The following is a 23,117-nucleotide window of genomic DNA, read 5'->3' on the forward strand; positions in this document are numbered from 1 at the left end:
AGAGAAATGCGAGTTTAATTCCTGTGAGCTAATGAGCTATAAATCAGAGGTGGGGGAGTGTCAGGGTTTTATCCGCACTCTATCGCTCAGCTTTCTCCATCTTTTCTCTGCTCTATCACTCATTTCCAATCTCTCACTCACTCCTACTGTTACATTACCATCACTCCTTTCTATTCATATTCATACAAACAGGAAAGAACGGAGAACACAGACAACCACACACACACTCTCTCTCTCTTTAGATGATTATCCTTTCCTCACTGACCCACAACAGGTGCAGGGTCTCCTGAGACAGGAACTGGGGCATGAAACCGATTCCAGGTTTAAACTGTCAACTGAAAGCTATTTATCATCTCTTCCTGAAATGATATAACAAGCTGTAAGGGGAAAAAAAAATGCCAGTGACTGGCACAACTTCACACATCAACCATACACACGTCACTCATGAAACAGACTTCTGTTCCTAACTGTCTGAAGAAATTTATCTTTTTCTTTTATGTCTGCAAGTGGCATTTTGGCATCTTGTGGTCCTACATTCACAATCGGGAGCATAGTGATCCTGAGCCCTTGTACTCTGATCACTGATGTCCTACTTCTGGTTAAAGGCCGCTCGCTGGTGCTGAGGATGGCCTAAAGATACAGAAGCTTGCTGTGGATGATACCACTTAATAACCCGTAGATGGCTTTGGACTGACTTTGCACTCATCAGTGAAAAGTTGGTCATTCCACCTCATGTTAAAGCTAGAATGAATTTCTTAGTTAAACAATTCTACATTTTTGACCATATACTACACAGTCATGAAAAGGAAATTATTTATAATCACACCATTCGGTGTCACCCAGATTAGGTTCCCTTTTGCATCTGGTTCCTCGCAAGGTTTCTTCGTCTCAGATAGTTTTCCTCAGCACTGTCACCTATGGCTTATTAAGATATTGTTACTGATTTAAAATAAATATACTGAATTGATATATTTCTGTAAACTTGATTTGTGACAATTTTAATTTTTAAAATGCTTTACAAATAAAATAAAAATTTCAAATTTAATATTTTTTAAAATTTTAATTTAATATACTTTTTTTCAATATACTCAAATATTCCAATCGTGTGAAATGTACATTTCTCTAAAGATCGACTGAGACTCATATTTTCTGCGGTGGTCATACCTCCATTATCATCTGATCATCTACAGGAAAATATTGACAAATATATCACATTATTTTGAGAAAATGTTTTGTTTATACAGTAAAAAAATCGCATTATTTTGTAACAAATATGGATATGGAACATGGATAGTGATTTCAGCGTAAATCAGTAAATGCTGTTTTGAGTTACAATACTTTGGAATATTTGTGTCATGCTGACAAAACCATCTACACTGCACACTGACACATCTTACTGTGGTTTTATCCAAGCATGAAATAAAACTTGATTAATTCTGTCTATGGGACAATTGTCATGTTCTCAATATAATATGATGTTGTTCTCATAATGATGTGATTTTGAGATGTCCTTTTGATAATGCAGAGTTTTACCTGTGATAACACATCTTCTAATAACAGCACAATATTGTCTTAGAATTTTTTTATACCATAATATTTTCCACAAGCTATAACAATGCAATGTTTTTCTGTGGCATTATAATCTCAATCTCATCTCAGTGACGTTAAAATCTGATTGTGCTTTAAGCCACGCATGAAGTGTACCATTTATCATTTTCTCATTATAACAAGAAGTTTGTCATGTTGTAACATGACGTTTTTATATTAAATCTAGATTTATTTGGTAATTTTCCCATAATCACATCATTTTCTCAATGTTTTCTGATATTTATACAACATACAACATTTTCCCCTTAATGACGTGATATATTTCTCATTATAATGCAATATTTATTTTATAGAGTAAATAAATATTTTATTGTAATAGCATCATATAATTATAATAATGCATTTTTTCCATAATAACAAAATATTTTCTAAATAATAATAATAATAATAATAATAATATTTTTAGAATAATATAGTATTTTTGCAATACCACAATAATGAGATATTTTCTCATAATAACAAAACATTTAATGTGATTTTTTTTTCTTATAGTAACACAATATTTTCCTGTAATAATGGGATATTTTCCACATAATAATTATTTAATATTGATATATTGGTTTAATATGGATAGATTGATTGATTGATTTAAAATTACATTCCAGAGATTATGACCAGGCTGTGCAATAAAAGTACTGAAACAAACAGCATTTCTAAATATGAAACAGTAATATTAGCATCTGTGCCATTCCCGCTCTGTCTTTATTTACACCATGTTCCGGAGCAGCGGGAAAGTTTTTCCTTCTCTGTTTTCATCTATTGATATTGAAATTAAAAAAATAAGATACTGTAGGCATTTTGATAGCAATTGTATAGATATTAAATATAAATATTCATGAGAAATCAGCACCGAGTGCAGGATAAATTCTTCCTGAAAGCATTTACCAACTGCAGAGGTTTAGCAAACCCATCTGTCACCACAGACAGTCAGGAGTGAGGAGAGAGGAGTGCAGATTTAATTTTAAGCTTGAATACCCTTCTTAAACCACACAAGGAATTACTCCTGAAGGCCTCTGCAGTGTGTCGCCTAAGTAAATATGGCAGCAGTTAGGAGCTCGCTTTGACAAAAAAAAAAAAAAAAAAATTGAAATCTTCACAAAAAATGTTGCTTAGTAAAAAAAGAAAATAAGAAAAGGAAGACTGTAAGTGTAATCATGTTTACCAGAAGCCTAGGCTTTGTGGAGTTTGAAATTTCAGACATGCAGGCTTTCATGTTCGCTTGGACAGAGAAGAAGGTGTTGTTTTTCTTTTATTTTAAGGAGCTTACCAAAGAACAAGATGATAGCACTCGAAAAATAATAGGATTTTTATTCCTTCCTGAGGAAAGTCTCAAGCAGAAGGTTGCATACAAATATGCTAATAGTCCATGTTTTGTTCATTTAATCTTTTTTTATTTATTTTTTTTGTTTGTTTGTTCGGGACAATCAACCATAACATGATTTTATAAGGAAGAAATAAAACCCTAGGGTGTGTTGGTAATAAGAAAATATTCAATGGTGTAATAAAGAGTAACCGTTACCATTCTGAAGTTGATTATATTCCAATAACAGCACGTCATGCATGCTTTTTCTCTCATGCGCCATATAAATTTGACAATGATTACAATTTGCTATACGACAGTGCATCATGTTTTTATCGGCTTAAAGTTACAGTATGGTTACGGTTGTTAGACATCTATAAAACCTGCAAGTTTCTGTTATCACTTAGCAGTTATAATCATGTTTCTTTACCAGCCTTTTTTTTTAAGATAGTGTAATTAGACATTGTTACCTTCAGATTTACAGCTTCACCTGAAACTGTTACAAAGCACCAACAGTGGAGACTCCATTCACAAACCCTCACTATAGTATCAATTGCAATTTTTAATGTGTTTAAATGGAGTGTTGCCACATGAAAAACATGTGTATCCAGATGTGGCAATAAGTCCTTGTTTTTTTTAAGTTCCAAGTCAAGATAAACAAATCCCAATTCAAATCCCAAGTAAAGTCCTCGTCAAGATAAACAAATCACAAGTCAATACAGTACTAAGTCAAGGCAAGCAAGCACCATGTCAAGTAATATGTCAAGACAGTGAAGTACCCTTTCAAGTACCAAGTCAAGGCAGTGGAGTCCCAAGTGAAGACAGTGAAGTACCAAGTCAAGACAAGCAAGTACCATTTCAAATACCAAGTCAAGACAATAAAGTCCCAAGTCAAGTACTGTGTCATGTACCAAGTCAAGACAGTGAACTACCAAGTCAAGTCCCAGGTCAACTCTCAAGTCAAGACAGTGAAGTAACAAGTCAAGGCTAACAAGTACCATTTCAAGTACCAAGTCAAAACAGTGAACTGCCATGTCAAGTAGCATGTCATGTACCAAGTCAAGACAGTGAAGTACCAAGTCAAGACAAGCAAGTACCATGTCAAGTACCAAGTGAAGACAGCGGATTCCCAGGTCAAATCTACTGAAAGTCAAGTCCAATTATAAGTCCCAAGTTAAGACAATGAAGTATCAAGTCAAGTACCACATCAAGTCCCAAATCAAGACATTTAAATACCAAGTCAAGACAACCAAGTACCATGTGAAGTGTCAAGTCAAGACAGTGAAGTCCCAAATCAAATACATTGTGAAGTATCAGCTCAAGTCTCATGTAAAGTCCCAATTCAATACAAGCAAGTACCATGTCAAGTCGCAAGTCAAGACAGTGAAGTCCCAGGTCAATTCCATTGTCAAGTATCAAGTCAAGTCCCAATCTGGGTCTGACCAATCAGAATTAGGAATTCAACAGCACAGTGGTACAATGGAGTAGATCAGGTCTGGCTTATTTTGGTGTATCTTTTAATAACTAATGCCGAGTTTACACTGCACAACTTTTCAGTCGCCGCCTAGTTTTGCAAAATCAAGGGAAAGCAGAGCTTGTGCACGCGAGTGACAATTGCACAGTGTGAATGACCAAAAACTCGATCTGAGCGAATCGCAGATAAGTCGCCGACTCTCGTGAAATATTTGGCATGCTAAATGGACCTGCCGTCGACTCAAAGTCGTGCAGTGTGAAAGTAGCTCTGACTGAAATATACCTTGGTGATGACCTACAGCCAATGAGAGCGAGATACAGGGCAGCAGTCAGTTTGCGGAGGAGTTATAGACTACAATTTTAGCAAGCATGGCTTTGGTTGGAGCACAATGTTATAGTTTAATAGAGTTTATAATTTTTTTTTTATCAGAAAAAATAGGTTAAATATAGTTATATAAGAATAAATAAGCTTTAAGCTTTATAAATAGCATCAAACAGAAATAAAGCGGAAATATTTGCTTGACCAGCCGCTTAAGCTGCAGCACATTGCAAAATTATTCATTTGTTCAATTATGAAGAACACACAATCCTTGTTCTCCGCACAGACCATTAAGCTCGCGAAATTTTTGCGTGGTTCTGATCTCATGTGTGATCTTGCGTTTTTTCCTTATTATATCTAGCGTACATTTGGTTGTGAAATGCAGTTTGCGGACCAGACGGAGTTGTCTGCGATTTTCTTATTAAGTCATGCAGTGTGAAACCTCCTGTCACTGATCCATCGTGCAGTGTGAACACAGCAGCAACTGACGTCGTGCAGTGTGAAAGCAACAGTGATCCGATGACATTGAAAAGTCGTGCAGTGTGAACTCCGCATAAATTTACGATCTAATTTGTTTTGAGTCTGACTTGTTTCCTTTCAGCCTTCCTACTGACTGTGATGTTTCTCATGTTTTTGCTAATATTTAACTAGGTTACTTCCACATTTAATACTGAACAAATCTAAGGTTGGGGTTAGGGTTTCAAAATCTCTGAAACAGGATTAGGAGGCAATGTGTAGAGAAACCTCTTCTTCATGTGACTGATTTGGTCTGAATATACAAATAAGAGGAAAATTATGTTATAGTGGGTTGTGTTTAATTGGATAAATTTAGGTGTGAAATAGAAATGTAGGTTGTTTTGGGAGGAACATAAAGTTCAGTCATGCTTGTGGAAACAGAGATATTACAGTTGCTGAGATTAAATATCCCATATTTCCAAAAAAAAAAGCTGTTTGCGTGTTTGTCCAGTATTATCTTCAGGCAGCTTCAGAAAACTGGCCAGGATGAGCTAGCGTTCTGTCAAACATCAGAAAGAGGCTGTGCTGTAGATATAAGAGGAGCATGCGATGTCACATTAGTGGAGACATGCAATGAGTGGTCCATTTGTGCTTGAAAATCAGTCCATCTAGGCAGCTGGGGTTTCTTGGCATCTTGGCATCAGCTACAGACACACCACGACCTGACATGAATTCTAAACACGCTGGCACTCAGACAGAAAGAGAAAGAAAATTCGTTATGAACGTCATGAAAACATCCACCATCATTGTCAAAAAGGCCCAGATGTCTCTCTGCTCTATGAAATATATGTCTGTCTCGTCTGCATCTAATGAGAAGCCAATCTTGTGAGCACCTGTTTGTCTGGTCTCTGCACTGCATTAAGATCCACAAGATGTTACAGGAAGAGATTTGAATAGAAGGCCTAAAATGTCATATTTATATAGCACTCGATAGTTTATTAGCTAAACCACTGAATCAGTGGAGCTGGATTGGGCAGGAGGTTGCTTGCACTGGGATTACATCATTCATATAGTTTATTGTTTTCCCGGTTTGCGGAAATAGTGAGTGGCTAAAGATAATACAAATTTGGATGGAAATTTAGAAATTCTATTCATACTAAAATAACTAACCATTCCTTTGAAAAATAGATTTAACTGTTATGCAAGATTAGAATGATTACAAAATCTGCAAAATTAATTAATTAATTCGTGTATTCTAAAATGCTTTTCTGCTCACCATGCCTGTAAAGAGTGTCTATTTGAGTTTCCATATCCTTCCTGTCAGTTTGAAGCGGTCTGGCCATTCTCCTCTGAGGTGTTTTTACCCACAGAATGGATGCTAACTATGTTTTTTTTTGTTTGTTTGTTTGTTTTTTAATTTTCATACCATTCTGTGTCTGGATAAATAACTGAAGCTCTTGTCCTTTCTTGTACACTCTAGTTGGTCCTCACATAGTTGGCTGATTGGATAATTGTATGGATGAGCTGGAGATAAAGGTATTCTTCTTATGTAGGTTTGACATTTGGCGGAATCCCACCCATCTTCATTAACTAATGGAGGGTGAATCCAAACACACGCGAGCATTTTCCGAATTGGTTTTCTCAACGAATTTATAAATATGAATATACATTCATCAATTCAAAGAGTTAACTGAATCTCTTGACCTTTTTCTGCGTGATTGTATGCTCTGGTTTGTCATCACATAATTGGCTGATTGGATAATTGTATGAATGAGCTGGGGGTAAAGTCGTTCCTGTTCAAGTGGCCACTGAGTCTGTGTGTGTATATTTATGAAATATAATAACAATTGTTCTCTCTGTGATCATGTCTGAGTACGCCTGACTTGTGTCTGAGTATGTCTGAGTACACCTTTTAAACAGTAAGACCTACAGCGATCTACTACTTTTATGCTAAATATCTTATAATTCTGTCAGCCAAATGGTTTGTTGCACTAGTCGACCTTTTTCTCTCAGTTAATAAAAATCAGCCGGTCTCAGATACTGCAGAGCCATCTTTTTTTTGTCTTTAGCGCCTTTGAGAACGCAAAAACTAGAGTTTGTGGTAATCTGGAGCTCAGTGTATGTGAACGACGTAAGCAAGTCATCAAAGTGTGTATAAGCTGTGCACTCTCATCAAAGGTTTTAAAGTCCTGAAGGAAGGGTGTAATTTTCTATTCTTACTTCCTTCACTTAGGTACAGGTTTAAAAGTCTACCGCTTGTACTGTCACCTATTCCCTTCACTCATTAACTCTTTTTTAAGTTGCACTATAATGATTGCCGGGCAGCTTAGTACATTGGACTGTGCACTTTACTGTATGATGAAGTGAAATAATAGGGATCTGAAGTAACTGGCTGAATTTATTCTGAATTGATGCTTCTGAAATTCTTTTCAGTTTCACAGCAGTGGGTTTAAAACACAGCCATTTCTCATTCATCTCACTTTCCTGAAAAATGTTTTATGAATGCACCAAATATCAGTGTTACCAATTACAAATAAACTATATGGCCAAAAGCATGTAGACACTTGACCAATCCCACATATAAGTATGTGCTGGTTGAACATTCCATTACAGATTTATCCCCCTTTGTTATTATAATAACAGTGACTCTTCTGCGAAGACTTTTGACTAGAATTTGGAATATTGCTTGGGGATTTCTGCTCATTCAGCCACAAGACTGTGACAGCGTCAACATTAGTGACATTGGGCACTGATGCTGGGTAAGGACACCTGTCATACAGTCTCTATTAAAATTCATTCCGAAGGTTTTCATTGGGGTTAAGGGCATGGCTCAGTGCAGGCCATATGACTGCTGGGAAACCGACCTTGTCAAACCATGTCTTCACGGACCTCATTTTGTGCTCAATAAGTCGTGTCATGCTTAAATAGTTTCCAGTGTAAGTTCCAGTGAATGGAAAGTTTATTCCCACAGCATAGAAAGACATTCTAGACCAGGAGTGACCTAGTTTATACACTAGGTTTTCATTTTCAACAAGCTGGAGCCATACCTCACACTGGCCCTTGATACTGGATGAGCTTGGGCACCACTGTTTTAGACAATCCTTGTGTCAAAATTTTGAGGAAGTTCCACATATTGGAAGGGGTCAAGTTAAGGTATCCACATACTTTTGACAGTATAGTGTACAATGGATGGAAATAGTCTACATACATGGTTTTTGTGGTGTAAAAAACCAAAACCAAGATAAATCATATTAAGACTTTTTCCTCATTTATTATAGTATATGAACCAACACTGTGCACAGCCCTCTTCAAGTTATTTCACAGGTTTTATAAAGGATTTAAATCTGACTGTAAAAATCCAAGACATTGATTTTATTCTTTTGAAGTCATTCCTTTTCTTGACTTGGATTTAGTGCTTTGGGTTGTTATTGTGCTGGGAAGACAATCTCAATCTTCAGTTGTCTGACAGAGGCCTACAGGGTTTGTGCCAAGTAGATTGGTATTTGGAGCTATCCAAGATTCCCTCTTTTCTGACTAGAACCCTGGTCCTAGCTGGAGAGAAGCCAGCTCAGAGAATGATGCTTTGGTATTCACCATGATATGGTGTTCTTTAGGTGATAAGCAACAAACAAACAAAAAATTCTTTCAGAATAATGTCAAAAAAGTACTACCTTGGTCTCATCAGACAATAAAACATTTTGACATGTGGTTTGGGCAGACAATAGACAAGTTGATGTTGGCTCAAAGGAATGGCTGATGACCTGAAATTGGCCCAATAAACAAAATGATGTTGGCTCAACATTAGCAACCTTAAATTGGTCCAGTGGAATGACTGATGTCTGCAACCTGGGTAGAATATCCTTTTTAGATATGAAAAAAATTAAGCACTTCTTAATATTTTCTCACAGCCAGCTTTGCAGTACAGTTTCGGATGGAGGTAAATGAGTGTTGGAGGCTGCAGAAAGAAGATGAAAGAGAGCTAGACTGAAATTATTTTCCACTGATGTGCTGGATTAATGGGACAACTGCTTATCCTGCAGCATTTGTCCAGCGAAGGACAGCACATTTCATGTGACACTTCATCTGCCACAGAAGCAGACGAGCAGAAACACGACCAAACTTATAAATCAGCCAAGAGAGAGACACAGAGAGAGAGAGGTTCCAGGTCTATTGATCAGGTGTCTTTCTTCCCTGATTGAAAGTGAATGAGTTCCTCAGTCTGACTCTGCATAATCCATTTGCTGAAACCTGAGTGCTCACCCAACCTCTTTATCCCCTTTTCTTCCTCTATCAACAGCTTTAAAATGTCAGACCTGCCTTCCCCTGAAGAGTATGACAATGATGTCGTACAATTTGACCTCGCCAGCTGTGACGTTATCTATGACGGCTCCTGTGCCAAAAAATCTTATACACTGTTTATAAGCACTGTATACAAGGTCTGTCCAGAAAGTATCCAGCCGTGTAATATGAAAAATAAAGACCATTTTTTAGTCCACAGTTCAGTCCACTCGCCTTGGCTCCCAGGTTATGCACAGATCCACACCTTTATCCTTGTTTCACAGATGGTCTGTGAACTTCAAAGAAGCTGGCCATACATCTTATTCTTTATCCTCCGCTTTTCTATGTTATCTTCTCCTCTCTGTCTGGAACAGGCGAAAAATCCTCATTGTTATCTAGAATCCCTACACTGGGATTTAGAGTTAAACCTGATGAAAGAAAATGAGATGAGCACTTTAGCAACACATACACATGGACATGTGATACATAATGTTTCTGTTGATCTCAGCTGAAGACTGAAACACTGTCAAAGACAGTCTTCAATTGTCCTGTTTTTCTATGCCGACTTTTGTCTCCTCATTCCTCTTCATAGATGACAAGAAGTGGTCTTCTGCTGTTGTAGCTAATTCGCCTCAATGGTTGACATGTTGTGCATTCTGACATGCTTTTCTGCTTATCCCAGTTGTAAAGTGCGCTTATGTAGACTTCCTGTAAGTTCAACTTGGTGGGTGGTGGTAGCTCAAGGCTCAAGGGTTAAGGCTTTGGGTTGTTGACCAGAAAATTGTGGTTCAAGCCCCAGCACCAACAAGCTGCCACTATTGGGACCCTGAGTAAGGCTCTAAAAACCCACCTTGCTCCAGAGCTGACCCTATTCTCTGACCCCAACCCTCCAAGGATGGGATATATACAAAGAAAAGAATTCACTGTGCAGTAATGTATATGTGACAACAACTTAACTCATCCTAGCAGTTCTCTCATTGCCAGTGTGTTTCCACTTGAAGAACAGCAGGATTGCTTTTGCACTATTTTGTTTTGAAACTCTAAAGGTTTTTGAAATACTTAAACCAGCCCCTCTTGACATTCATCTTCAGGATTTTATGTGTTTCTCTACTGACACATGATTAGATAATTGCATTCACGTTTGTACAAGTGTTCCTATTAATGTGACCAGTGAGTGTACATGCATTAAAATTATTTTTTTTTACAACAGAACATCCCTGAAGATTTAACACTGCTATTTAAAATGCATTAATGGAAGCCTTTTTTCTTTCACCATCTGTGAGATAAGAGAGACTAATTCTTAAAGGTGTTTTGGATGAGGGCTTCCCTGAGGCTTATTATAATCACATTTTGGCTGATTAATACAATTTGGGCATTATTTAATATTATTTTAATGAGATATTTACTTGAAGAGAGGTGTTGGGAAAGCTTCAGAAAGAAGAAGAAAAAAGAATGAAAGCTATTGTTCAAAATACTAATCACATAAGAGTGACCATTAGTTGCAACTTGACTATACAGTTTATACTTCCAGGAATTCACATTTTATGATATATTAATATCAGGATCAGGTTAAGATTAAGATCAGATAATGGTTCTAAAAAAAAAAAGCTATAGTTAAAAATGTAAGGGTAACATCTGAATCATAGCCATTATCCACCAAAAGTATTTGGGAGAGCTGATATTTGATTTCAAGGTCAGAAATTCAGAAGGTCCACATTATATCTATCCACTTATGGTATATCCACTTCACTGGATATAGATATCCAGAATAAAAAATGCTAGAGGAATCACACACAGAGAGCATTTTTAATTCTGTATGCCCTCAAAAATAAAAAATAAAAAAGGAGAGAAAATTTAATTTGAAGATTCCACACTGGACCTTTATAAACGAATATATGGCTAAACAAAACTAACGCACTTTGTGTTCTCACATTAAATTAATCCTCCTTTGGAAAATGAGTGGAGCAGGTTTTCAAGGACCATGTGTTGCTTTAAAGTAATGAGTTAAAAGAATGTGAGGTTTGGAAAAATCACGCAAAACAGAAAAAATGTTATCCATGGAAGAGAAAGAATAACTCTGTGGGACTGGTTTCTTTATTCCTTTTTTTTTTTAAATATTCAAATATACTCAAATATGTATCATCTCATTACACTGGTCTTTGGTGTCAAGTATATTATTACTCTCCATTAACAGGAAGTGGACTCTGACTCTAGAACTGTCATACATTCACTAATGTCTGTGGTAGAAACAAATGAAACGTTCATTATGCAAACTTTATCCATCCATACATTTTCAATACCCGTTATTCCTAATTAGGGTCACGGGGATCTGCTAGAGCCTATCCCAGCACACATTGGGGTGAAAGGCAGGGGTACACCCTGGACAGGTCACCAGTCCATCACAGGGCCACATATAGACAGACAACCACACACACTCACACTCACTCCTATGGGCAATTTAGAATTGAAGGATAAATGACTAGGTCAGTGCATATCCAAAACCAAAAGTGGTCCTAGGACAGACAACCCATGAAAAAGGCACAAGGTTATGGGTGTCCAAAGCTCACTGCTCACTGAGGCATGGAAAGAGAAGATTAGTCTGTCTGGACTGATCCCACAGAAAAAGTTTATGCTGGCTACAATAGAAAGGTGTTTACACTCACACACACACACACACACTTGGGCTTGTAAAAAGCCAGTACCTTAGATTGCACTTTCCATTGAGTTGAAGGTACAGTAAGGAAAATATAATCTGGATTAAGGTTATTCTACAGCCCTGAACATCTACCAGTGCTCATGTCTCTTATCCGGTCACTTAATTCCATTCTCTCTCTCTCTCTCTCTCTCTCTCTCTCTCTCTCTCTCTCTCTCTCTCTGTTTGTCTATCTCTCTATTCACCAGAATCTATTTACCGAGAAAAAATGTCATTTGCTAGGAGCCTGTTCTTGAGTGCTTGTTTTAATAGGCCTTGCCCTTAAAATGTGGTGGTGATAAAGTCAGCATGCCACTGCAGTCTGATTAGTAGCTTCTAAGAGCAGGAATAAGAGATAAGTAGTTATTTTCTTCCTATCATGAGTGATCTAAACTCAGTAAGTAGTAATATGTACTGTAGCTGATATTAGAGTGAGTTGAAATAGATCTAGTGAGAGTTGATTGAACAGAAGAAAAAGCTAAAAAAAAAAAAACAGGAATAAAAAGAAGAAGCTGACTTCTTCTACATGAACTAGCACAAAAAGGTATCCATAGATTTTGCACTATAGATGATCTGCAAGCAGCTTGGTGGAAAAGTGCCCAAGAAATGGTATAATCATTCACCTAAAGCAGTGGTTAATATTGAAGACACCACCATTATGTGGGAAAGGCTGACCATACCATCTGAGAATACTGTCCTGATTTTGCAATGGTGCTATCCTGGATGACAACATCATCATATCATAGAAGCCAAAAAGCTAAGCAAATATAAGGATCTGCTCTTTAAAGTTCAGCAGGATGTAGGGAGCCAAGAATAGAGTTGTATCTGTCATGGCCGGGGCTTTTGGAAAAGGTTCAACAAGAACCTGCAGAAAATGCACAGCTGGAAGTGAGAAAATACAGTAACACTGATGAGAACCTCATACACTCAGCATTCATCTCAGCATCATACTATATATTCACCATCACAGCTGGAGAGAAATCAACCATCCAATCCTTGCAAAATCCTTGGAAAAACTTTTCTTGTGCAAACTAAGTAGAATCAGGCGACCTGGTTCCAAAATTCTTAATATCATGATCTGATTTTGCCTTCAAATGGATATTTATACTACATGCCACATTAACCTTTACTTGTACCAGCTAAATTCGCACTTTTATGATTTGTATAATATTTAAATGTTGGAAAGCACAGATTTTAAAGGTGACTAAGACACTGAATTGTCAGTTTGAATACTTTTGATGGAATAAAGAAGAATTATGAAATGAATTATTATAAAGAAGAAGTATGATTTTTGTTAGACAAATACCAACAAGGCAGACTTGTAATAAAAATACAAATGTTTAGTTACATGACAGAGCAAAAACACCTGAACCTAATACTACTGAACCTACACCTGAACAGACTACTGATCAGAAAGATGTCTGATACCACTGCTGGGCCCTTGAGCAAGGCCCTTAACCCTCAACTGTTCAGTTGTATAAAAGAGATAATCTTAAGTTGCTCTTGATAAGATGGCATGGCAGGAGACAAAAATGTAACATGTTTGAATGCTCATCAAATTATGAGGCCAAGAGTTAACAAAATTCAGCGTAAGAATGGACAATGATAAAGAGAAACCATGAGACTCCTGTTTACTGAGTGCCATGAGAAAACATTAGACAGACAGGTAACCTGACTGGAAGGCAACATTGAAAGCTTTAGTTTGTGATTTTAATAAAGTTCACGGTATATAAGAGGCTTGACTTTTGTGTGCAAGTGAAAAGGATATAAAGACAACGTGTAAAACACATGCAGCAGGGTGCGTGGGTGTTTATCTTCTGCTTGTCTAACAGAGTCGCTGTGGACTGAAGCACTTGTTATGAAAGCAGAACTGTTGTTTGTGACAAGAAATGTGCTATGCAAAAAAAATTTCTGTAGAGTAAAAGTCACACTAGACATGTGTTTATGTGTTTTTCTTTCTATCTCTGTCCTTCTGCCAGTGAGAAGTGCTTAGCAAGCCACTATTTTGCTTAAAGGGTTAAGAAGAAATCCAAGTGCAAAACCTCCCTTGGGTCTGTTGTGTTTTCAGAGTGCTCTTAAATTACACTGGTCCCAGTTTACACTTATTACTCCAGTGTAGAAACACAGGAACATCTTAGAGTATTTGACGAGTTTAGTTGGGTCTTCTACCCAAACAGCAGCTTCTGCAGGGCCAGAGGTTCCTTCTCATCATGGGTCTAACCAAAGGCTTTGTATCTTCTGCCCATAATGGGGCTGTTGGTCCTGATTGGATTTTCCCCTGTTCCCCTGTAACTGTTTCCCAATCAGGAGGTTCTGCCTAACATGGGGTTTTATCAAGTCAAGAGCTTCTGCCCAACATCAAACTTTGACTGTCAAAAGACCCAAAATGGGGAATAAAGTCAGAGGTTTGGCCCACATGAGACTTTACTCAGTCATGTGGTTCTGCCCTACATGCAGCTTTATCCAGTCAGAGGTTTTGTTCATCTGGCTGAATCCATTCAGGAGGTTCCTTGCAATATGGTTTCATTCAGTCAGGAGGTTTTGCCCAGTATGGAGCTTTATCCAGTCAGGAGGTTCTGCCCAATATGGGGCTTTATTCAGTCAGGAGGTTCTGCCCAACATGGAGCTTTATCCAGTCAGAAGGTTCTGCCCTAAATGGGGCTTTGTCTAGTCAGGAGGTTTTGCCCAACATGGAGCTTTATCCAGTCAGGAGGTTCTACCCTACATGGGGCTTTATTCAGCTGGATCTAGCCATAAGGTTCTGCCCAACATGGGGCTTCATACAATCAGGAGGTTCTGCCCTAAATTGGACTTTATCCAGTCAGGAGGATTTGCCCAACATGGGATTTCATAAAGTCATAAAGAAGGTTCTGTCTTAAATTCAAACACTGACTGTCAAAATACTACTGCCCAAAGTTGGGATTCTGGCCAATTTCACCCAGAATGGGCCTACACCTAACTAGATTTTGCTTTACCAGGAACTTCTACACAAAATCGAGCTTCTGCCATCACAAAGTAAATGTATGGTAACACTTTGCTCAGTGAATCCAACACTGGACATGAAAAACATCTCTTTTTTTTGTATTTTTCCTTTGTAGACATAAACAGTAAATGTCCATGAAATTGAATCTATTCTGTGCAAAAGGAATCTATTCAATTCAGTACATTCTTAGTAACAGGTGGTTCTTTTGGGTTATATTTATAAATGACAGAGTAAATATGAAGCATTATAAAGTTGCACTCGCAGCTTCTCTTAGCATTAAAAAGCGATGGCTTGATCCCATAGCCATTTTCTAGGAAATGTTATTCTATCATTAATGTCTAAACTGCAGCTGCTTATGCGTTTGATGCCATGGCTGAAATCCCACAAGATGAATTCAAATTCCACACATACAAATTCAGTCATGATAAACATGCGCTGGGGAAAGCTCCAGGCTTCTGAACGCGCCTGCTGATATCCTCAGAGCAAAGTTGTGGTGCATTGTGGGAAAGAGCTACTGACAGGGGATCTCCATCATTCTGGGCATCAATCAAAGTTTGTGCCTGAGGAGTGCAGAAGCTGAAAGAGCCACCAGATGGTGGTGAGGAACGTGAGAAGTAATTAAGCCCTCCAACTGAAAAAGTCTCTAATTGATCATCTGACGTTTCTGAGTCTGAGTCGTGGAAATAGAGACCGATTTGCAATAGTGTCCTCTGAGTGCGGTGATGTGTCAGTTGTTGTTGATGCACTGAACTGTCTGAACTGTGTGTTTGTGTATGTGTGTATGTGATGCATGACATTACCTCTACATAGATATACTCAAATATTTCTCAAGAGTTTGGTGAGAAACATCATTACTCCATTATCTTTCTGAAGAACATCCAGTGAATATCCCGGCAAACAATTATATCAAAACACACATCCTGACTACTTAGCATATTGCTTCTAGTGGGGTCCCCAGTTAGCTTAATTTTACCTGTTGCAAAAATTCATCATATTGGCAGGAAGCTATTATTATCTTACTTTGCTTCCAAATTGGTATTTATATTGCACACCACGTTAACCTTAACATTTGTACTTCTAAAGTCACTCGTAAGCTATTTATGTTTGAAAGCGCAGATTTTTTAGAGGTGACTAATCCGTTGAACTGTCAGTTTGTACATTTAATAGAAATACAAAAACAAACATATATAAAATGAAGAAGAATTTACTTGCTTTTCAGCAGTCCTAAACTGTGTGAATTTCATCCATTGTCTACACCCACTTTATTCCTAATTAGGGTCACAGGGGTCTGCTGGAGCCTAACCCAGCACACATTGGGTGAAAGGCAGGGGTACACCCTGGACAGGTTGCCATTCCATCACAGGGCCACATATAGACAGACAACCACACACACTCACTCCTATGGGCAATTTAGAATTACCATTCAACCTAATGTACATGTTTTTTGGACTGTGGGAGGAAACCGGAGTACCCGGAGTAAACCCACACAGGCACGGGGAGAACATGCAAACTCCACACTGAAAGGCCCCCTGCCTGTTCGACCCCAGGATTCGAACCCTTGCTGTGAGGCAACAGTGCTAACCACTAAGCCATCATTCTGCCTGTGAGTTTCATATTTTCTATATTTTTCTCAAATGCTCAGAAATGCACACTGATACAGTAGCTCCACGGTTCTCAAAGTACAGAACCGAACTAGTGAGCTCCAGTGGTATGTGAAACTTTTTTTTTAAACAATGTGTTTTGTGAATGGACATTTCAATAATAAAAAGCTTTATGGCTTTTTTTATTATGCTCATAATTAAATCTGTGCTATTAAGTCTATGTATTTTCCTTAAACCGTTACCCCTCCACACTGGTGTTACATTCTGCCGTCAGAACGGAAATTGACTTATGGCATATTTTCTAATCAGCATAAACAGCTTAATTATTTTTCTGTCTGCAAGTCTGATATAAAATGAATCAGAACTCTATTGGTTTTCAGTGGAAGATGTGTGTTTTTCCCTCTGTTGGATAACCTTACACAGAATTCTAGTGGTTGAAGATAACGACTTCATATTTTAGATGCTTACGAACAAGCGCTTGAGGCATCTCAGAAAGCAGAAATGCATTCGATATCAGCATTTACTCTGAAGATAAAATAAATGCTTCTATTTTTTTTTTCTATGAAAATAATACTCCTAATAAGAAACCAGAAATATTTGAGATGTTTGATGAAAAACTACAAATTCTTGAATCCTTGAGTGTTTACTTTTTATATGAACCATTAACCACCACCACTGTGGATTGTGACCTGACAAAGGAACTCAAGGTTGAACATGTTCACCCCAAATCATGTAAAAATTCTTTTTTTGACCTCTATATAATCCCTGCTATAGCTTATCTAAATATAAATATACAGTGTATAACTGATAGCGAAATATCAGTATATAGATATAGAGTGTAAAGGTTTTGTCAATAAAACCTTGAAATCTTCACCTGAAGAACATTTCTGGCATTTGGCAGATGTTCTTATCCAGAGCAATGTACAGTCTTTATCAGTGAATACATTAAAACTGGTTCAAAAGGTCACAGACTTAGGATACCATCAGCCTAAAAACTGTGTTGGGAGGAAAACTAGCACAGAAATATAAAGGAAAATAAGAGCTAGTTTAAGTGTTTCATGAAGATGTAGGTCTTCATTTGACATCTAGGGGAAGTTCATTCCTCCACCTCAGTGCCAGAACAGAAAAGAGTCTTGATGTATATCTACCTCTTATCCTGAGAGGTGGTGGGACCAGTCAAGCAGTGCCAGTAGATCAGAGGGAGTGTGGTGCATTGTGAGGAGTGATAAGAGGATGCTGGTCCATTCTTGGCTTTGTAGGTCCATTTATGGCATTGGCAGACACCCTTATCCAGAGCTTACAACTTACAACTGATAAATTAATGGTTAAGGGCCTTGCTTGGGGCCCAATGGTGGCAGCTTGGTGAACCTAGGATTCAACCTCACAACCTTCTGATCAGAAATCCAACACTAAGCTTCCACATCCCCTCGTCAGTGTTTTGAATCTGATCTGTGCAGCTACTGGAAGCCAGTGGAGAGAACACAGCAGCAGGGTGGTGTGTGAGAAGACGAGCTAACAGCAATCATAGTCTAGAAATGACTACAGTTTATTATTTATTTATTCACTGACCTAAAGTAACCTTCCATACTGAGGGTCAGTGTGTGCCTGCAAATATGTAATACGCATGTGCCATAAAAACAACTCCAATCCAATTTCCTTTAGTGTGTCCAAGCGGTTTTATTCAATTACCGACAAAATAATACTCTCCTTAAATAATACTTTTTTTTTCTTGTCTAATTAAACACAGCACCTCTTCTACTGTTTACAAAATATGGTTTTGTTTTGTTTTTTTTTTTGCTTCCTGTTGAAAGGTTACAGTTATGTTTGGCCTTCTCAGTACACAAGAAAAAAGATTCAACCAAATCTGCTGAAAATTACTGTGATTACTGTGTTTACAATGCAGCGGTAAATGTCAATACATTCATTAGGGATTAAACTAAACAATGGGCTGCCTGTTGGTATTTCAAATCATAATGACCAGCTAGAATACGGTTTTTAATGAACTGCGTGTGTTCCTTTTTTAAAATTCTTGATCACCATAACCTAACAGATAACCTCTCTATTAAAATATCAACTAACAGGCAAGAATCGTGAAAACCTGCCTTTCAGTTGCTTTGCTTTTACTCAGAAGTCTTTTGGTGGATGGCTTCCTGTTATGGTTGATGCCACATATTCATGATACAATTCCCAGTTATATTTACAATGCTTCAAAAATTGATGGCAACAGTTAAATCACACATTGGATTTCCATGAAGGAAATATTCAAGTTGAAATGTTTTACTTATATATATTGTGTAATTCACTGGGAACAAAATGATGTGACAGTGGAAACTCAAATCGTTAACGGATTGAGAGCTGGATTCGAAATCACACTAGAAATCAAAGTAAAGTCAAATTCAAGGTGTTACTGGTTGAGGGTGTGAATCCTTATGCAAGTCTATGAGAGCTGTATAACTCAGAAAAATCATAAATTATTCATATAAATGTAAATTTCCAGGAACAAAGCTATAATTAGTGTCGATGCTAACACATTCTCTAATGTTACATAACTTTACATAAATTCTGCCTCATGCATATTTCTGGTCAGGAAATCTAACTATAACTATAACTACATATAACTATATACAAGAAACTAATAATTAAAAAATAATTAAATAAATAACTAAAAAATAAACACATTTTTAGCAAATCGTATATCAGATATATATCCTCTCAGAATGCATCCAAAATCATTTCAAATCATTACTATTAATATTACATATACAGCTTTGTATAGGAATTTGATCCACATGCTCTGAATCTTTTAAGAAAGTCGTTTTCAGTCACATTTCTAGCTGTGATTGCTGCCAAAAAAATAATGAGCTGTAATAAACCTTTTTTTTTTTTTAATTAAGTCGAAAGTTGCATTAGCCTCTACAATTGTTTTTAAATTTTTAATCAGCAGTTGGTTTATGCCAAGTGAAGCAAACAAGATTTTCTTATGAAATGACAAGTGTTACCCTGTTAAACACACCAAGGCTCAATTATACAATTAACTCAAGCTGAATGTGGTTTAAAAATTCCACCAAGTGTTTTTGATGTTAAGGAATCAGATATGAATTAATGTGAAATTAGAGCACTGTATGTTACGCTCCATCCGATCCTCAAAAACGTATTAACTGGTCTAAGGGTACGAGGAAGGTACACATTAAGGCTCTTCTCTGTTCTGGCACCTTGGTCCGAACAGCTGAGTCACTGGCTGTATTCAAATGACGCCCCAAGACCCGCCTATTCCTGAAGTAACGACCTTTTTTAATCTGATTTTTGTTAATCTGAACAAAGAACAAAGCAGAACATAAGCATAGGTGAATTTGGCTCATATCACAAAGGGTAGATTTGTGACAGAATCCAGATGAGTGACTGAACAGAATGACTATTGTGAGTAAAGAGGAGATGTGCTGATGTCTACAAATGCAGTGCAAAGTGTACAGTTCTATGTAGTGTGAAAAAATATGCTGCAAATAAGCCCAGTACAGGTAGAGTGTGCTGAATAGGTGAGTCCAGAAAATGTCTGGTTCGCGACTCTCGGTGCTCTCAGAAAACTACGAAAACGTTTGTACTGAGAAATCGCATTTGGACATGAACGCAGCATAAACTCTGGATTAACGCATCTGACTTGTTTGTTTGTTTTTGTGTAGTTCCAGAATCGGCATAAAAGTTTCTCCGTCACGTGCCGTTAGAGTCTGCTGTTTCTTTTCAGATATAATGCCGAGTTTGTAAGTAACTTCATTGAGTCTGTAAGAAAGCCTTTCATAATTAGTGTTCAGTGCATTAGGGAAATTAATTTTCGGCATAAAATGAGATTTTTTTCAAAGCATCAGTGTTGGCAGAATGTAAAATGGTAGTGAATATTAGAGGTTGCAAGGTGAAGGACAAAAGCATGTTAATGTGGCAAGTAGACATTAAAAATAACAAGATGGAGAGAGAGAGAGAGAGAGAGAGAGAGAGAGAGAGAGAGAGAGAGAGAGAGAGAGAGAAAATGAGTGAAACAACTCGAGGTACCACAAGTGACAAAGGTAATTAACTTCTTTTGCTAACAAAAAGCCGGCACCTTAGAGATGCACTTATACCCTTCGGACTGGTGTACAATAGCGAGTTGATCTTTGCGCCTAGAAAAACACTGACTTTCATAAATAACTTGAATCTGTAGTGCAGAAAGTGAGCTGCTTTTGCGATTTTTATTTATTTATTTATTTATTACTTACTTACTTACTTACTTACTTACTTACTTTTATTTATTTATTTATTTATTTATTGCATCTGCACTGGTTTTAGGCCACATTTCCTCTGAATACCTGACATGCTGAACAGAAAAAGTGTGACCTGATATGACCCATGCTTGATGTTTAATGCTGAAGGAAAGAGAATCAGAATTTTCCAGCTGTACTTCCTTTACAGTCTTCAAACTAACTGAGGAAATCAAATGAACACTCACTGCCTTAATCTGACTTAACCTGTAGAACCTTTTCCAGTACAACGGCAGAATGGGAATCTGCTTATTGGGCATTTTCGATCAGTATTGAAAAGTACAAATGAATTATTTTATCGCTGTAAGTCGGCAAAATGAGTCAGGACTCTGTTAGCTTTCGGTGTGATGTGTGTTTTTCCCTCTGTTGGGTAACCTTACACAGAATTTTAGTGTTTACAGATAAACACCTTCAAAGTTTAGATCTCAGAGAGCAGAAATGGGTTTGATATCACCATTTATTTTGAAGACAGAAACATTTGTGTGCAAAAAAAGCGTTTTTGGAATGTTTCTCATGGAATATGTTCCCCTTAATAGGCTAGGTTAAAACTGAAATATGTATGAAAAACTACAAATTCTTAAATCCCTGAGTGTCTACTTTCATATGAGCTTTAGATTAACCACCACTGTGGAGTGTGACGTGACAAAGACATTCAATCCTGAACATGGAAACAACAACAAAACAGCAACAGGCGCAAATTCCATTTATTAGCTGTGTGGTGAGTGCTAATTTGTGTAAATGACACTGAAATAAAATTGCATTTTGAATAAAATCTTACAGGAAACAAATGGCATCTCCTTTGTATTTATTCATTTAGCAGACTCTGAAAGAATAAGTGACTTACAATGAGGAAATTCAAGCAAAATGATATATCAAGCGGAGGACAAAACAAAATACTACGCTACAGTTCTACCACGGACGTTTCAGTAATCAAAGTATCACATGGTATTCAGCGATTGCTGATATAAACAAAGGCGTTCTCAAGTCTGCTTGTAAACCTTCCTAAATCACGCAGTTAACTCATAATATGAGTGAAAAATGCTCATAATTTTCACTCAGAGCTGCCATGTTGAAGCGACGTCACAGGATCACGACTCTGAGTAGGAGTTGAAATGGGAAGTTTGTACTGGGAAATCGCAGTTCCTAGTTCACCCTTGTTCATGAAGGCAGCATAAACTCTGGATTTACGTATCTGACTTTGTTATGAGAGAATGATTTGCCTTAGGATTGGTTCAGAATAAACACAATCATACTGGAACACGACAGATACTCATTAGGAACCAGTGTAATCTTTAGCAGGTCATTTCTCTCTCTCTCTCTCTCTCTCTCTCTCTCTCTCTCTCTCTCTCTCTCTCTCTTTCTTCATGTCTCTATTTCCATCTGCTTGCCTCATCCCCCTCTCCCACCATCTGATAAGAAATTCACACTGGGTCTTGCATCTACAGCGAGCTGATATAGTGGGAGATGTTTTAATGAGGAATCCATTAAAAACTCGGAATATATTTCCTCCTGAGCTTTTTTATGCGCTTTCCTTCCTCCTAAGCTGTTCAAGCTGCATTAACTTCCTTCCTGCACTGGTTTTTATCAAATCAATTTTGATTTGACTTTTTTGTTTGTTTGTTTGTTTACCAAGATATATTGTCAGGTTAACTTGTATTAGCCATCAAACAAAACGTGAAACTGTCCGAAAATCTGTGGAGTTTTTATCTATTCTTAGCTAGCTGCTTAGATTTAACATTAAGAAATCTGCCTTTAAAAAAAGCCCTGTCAGATTAGCTCTTAATAGCTTGCTGACTAGCATTAGCACTGACTACTATAAACATGAATAGGACTTTGAAATTCTGACAGAAATCCTTTCAGACTAGCTCATAGCGGCTAGCTTTAACCAGGAAGATTATGAACACTTCTAAATATCATGTAAAAACCCTCTCAAAAACCTGTCCAGTTAGCTTATCTTAAATTCTATCTTATCTTAGTGTGTGTGTATGTGTGTGTGTGTGTGTGTGTGTGTGTGTACACATTCCATGCTATCAAATAAGGCTTTATCCTGAAGAAATATTGTAGCTTTATGGCTAATATCTAACTCTGAGAGTAAACCACATCCACATTAGCTAGTATTTA

General features: G+C 37.3%; 1 protein-coding gene across 1 annotated transcript in view; it reads left to right on the forward strand.

Moving 5' to 3' along the window:
- The window catches only part of LOC131343920 (contactin-associated protein-like 2), a 144,180-nt gene that overhangs the window by 21,701 nt on the left and 99,362 nt on the right, over positions 1-23,117 (forward strand). The gene's annotated exons all lie outside the window — the stretch shown is intronic.

The sequence above is a fragment of the Hemibagrus wyckioides genome, linkage group LG23 (assembly GCF_019097595.1).
Source record: "Hemibagrus wyckioides isolate EC202008001 linkage group LG23, SWU_Hwy_1.0, whole genome shotgun sequence".
Taxonomy (NCBI): domain Eukaryota; kingdom Metazoa; phylum Chordata; class Actinopteri; order Siluriformes; family Bagridae; genus Hemibagrus; species Hemibagrus wyckioides.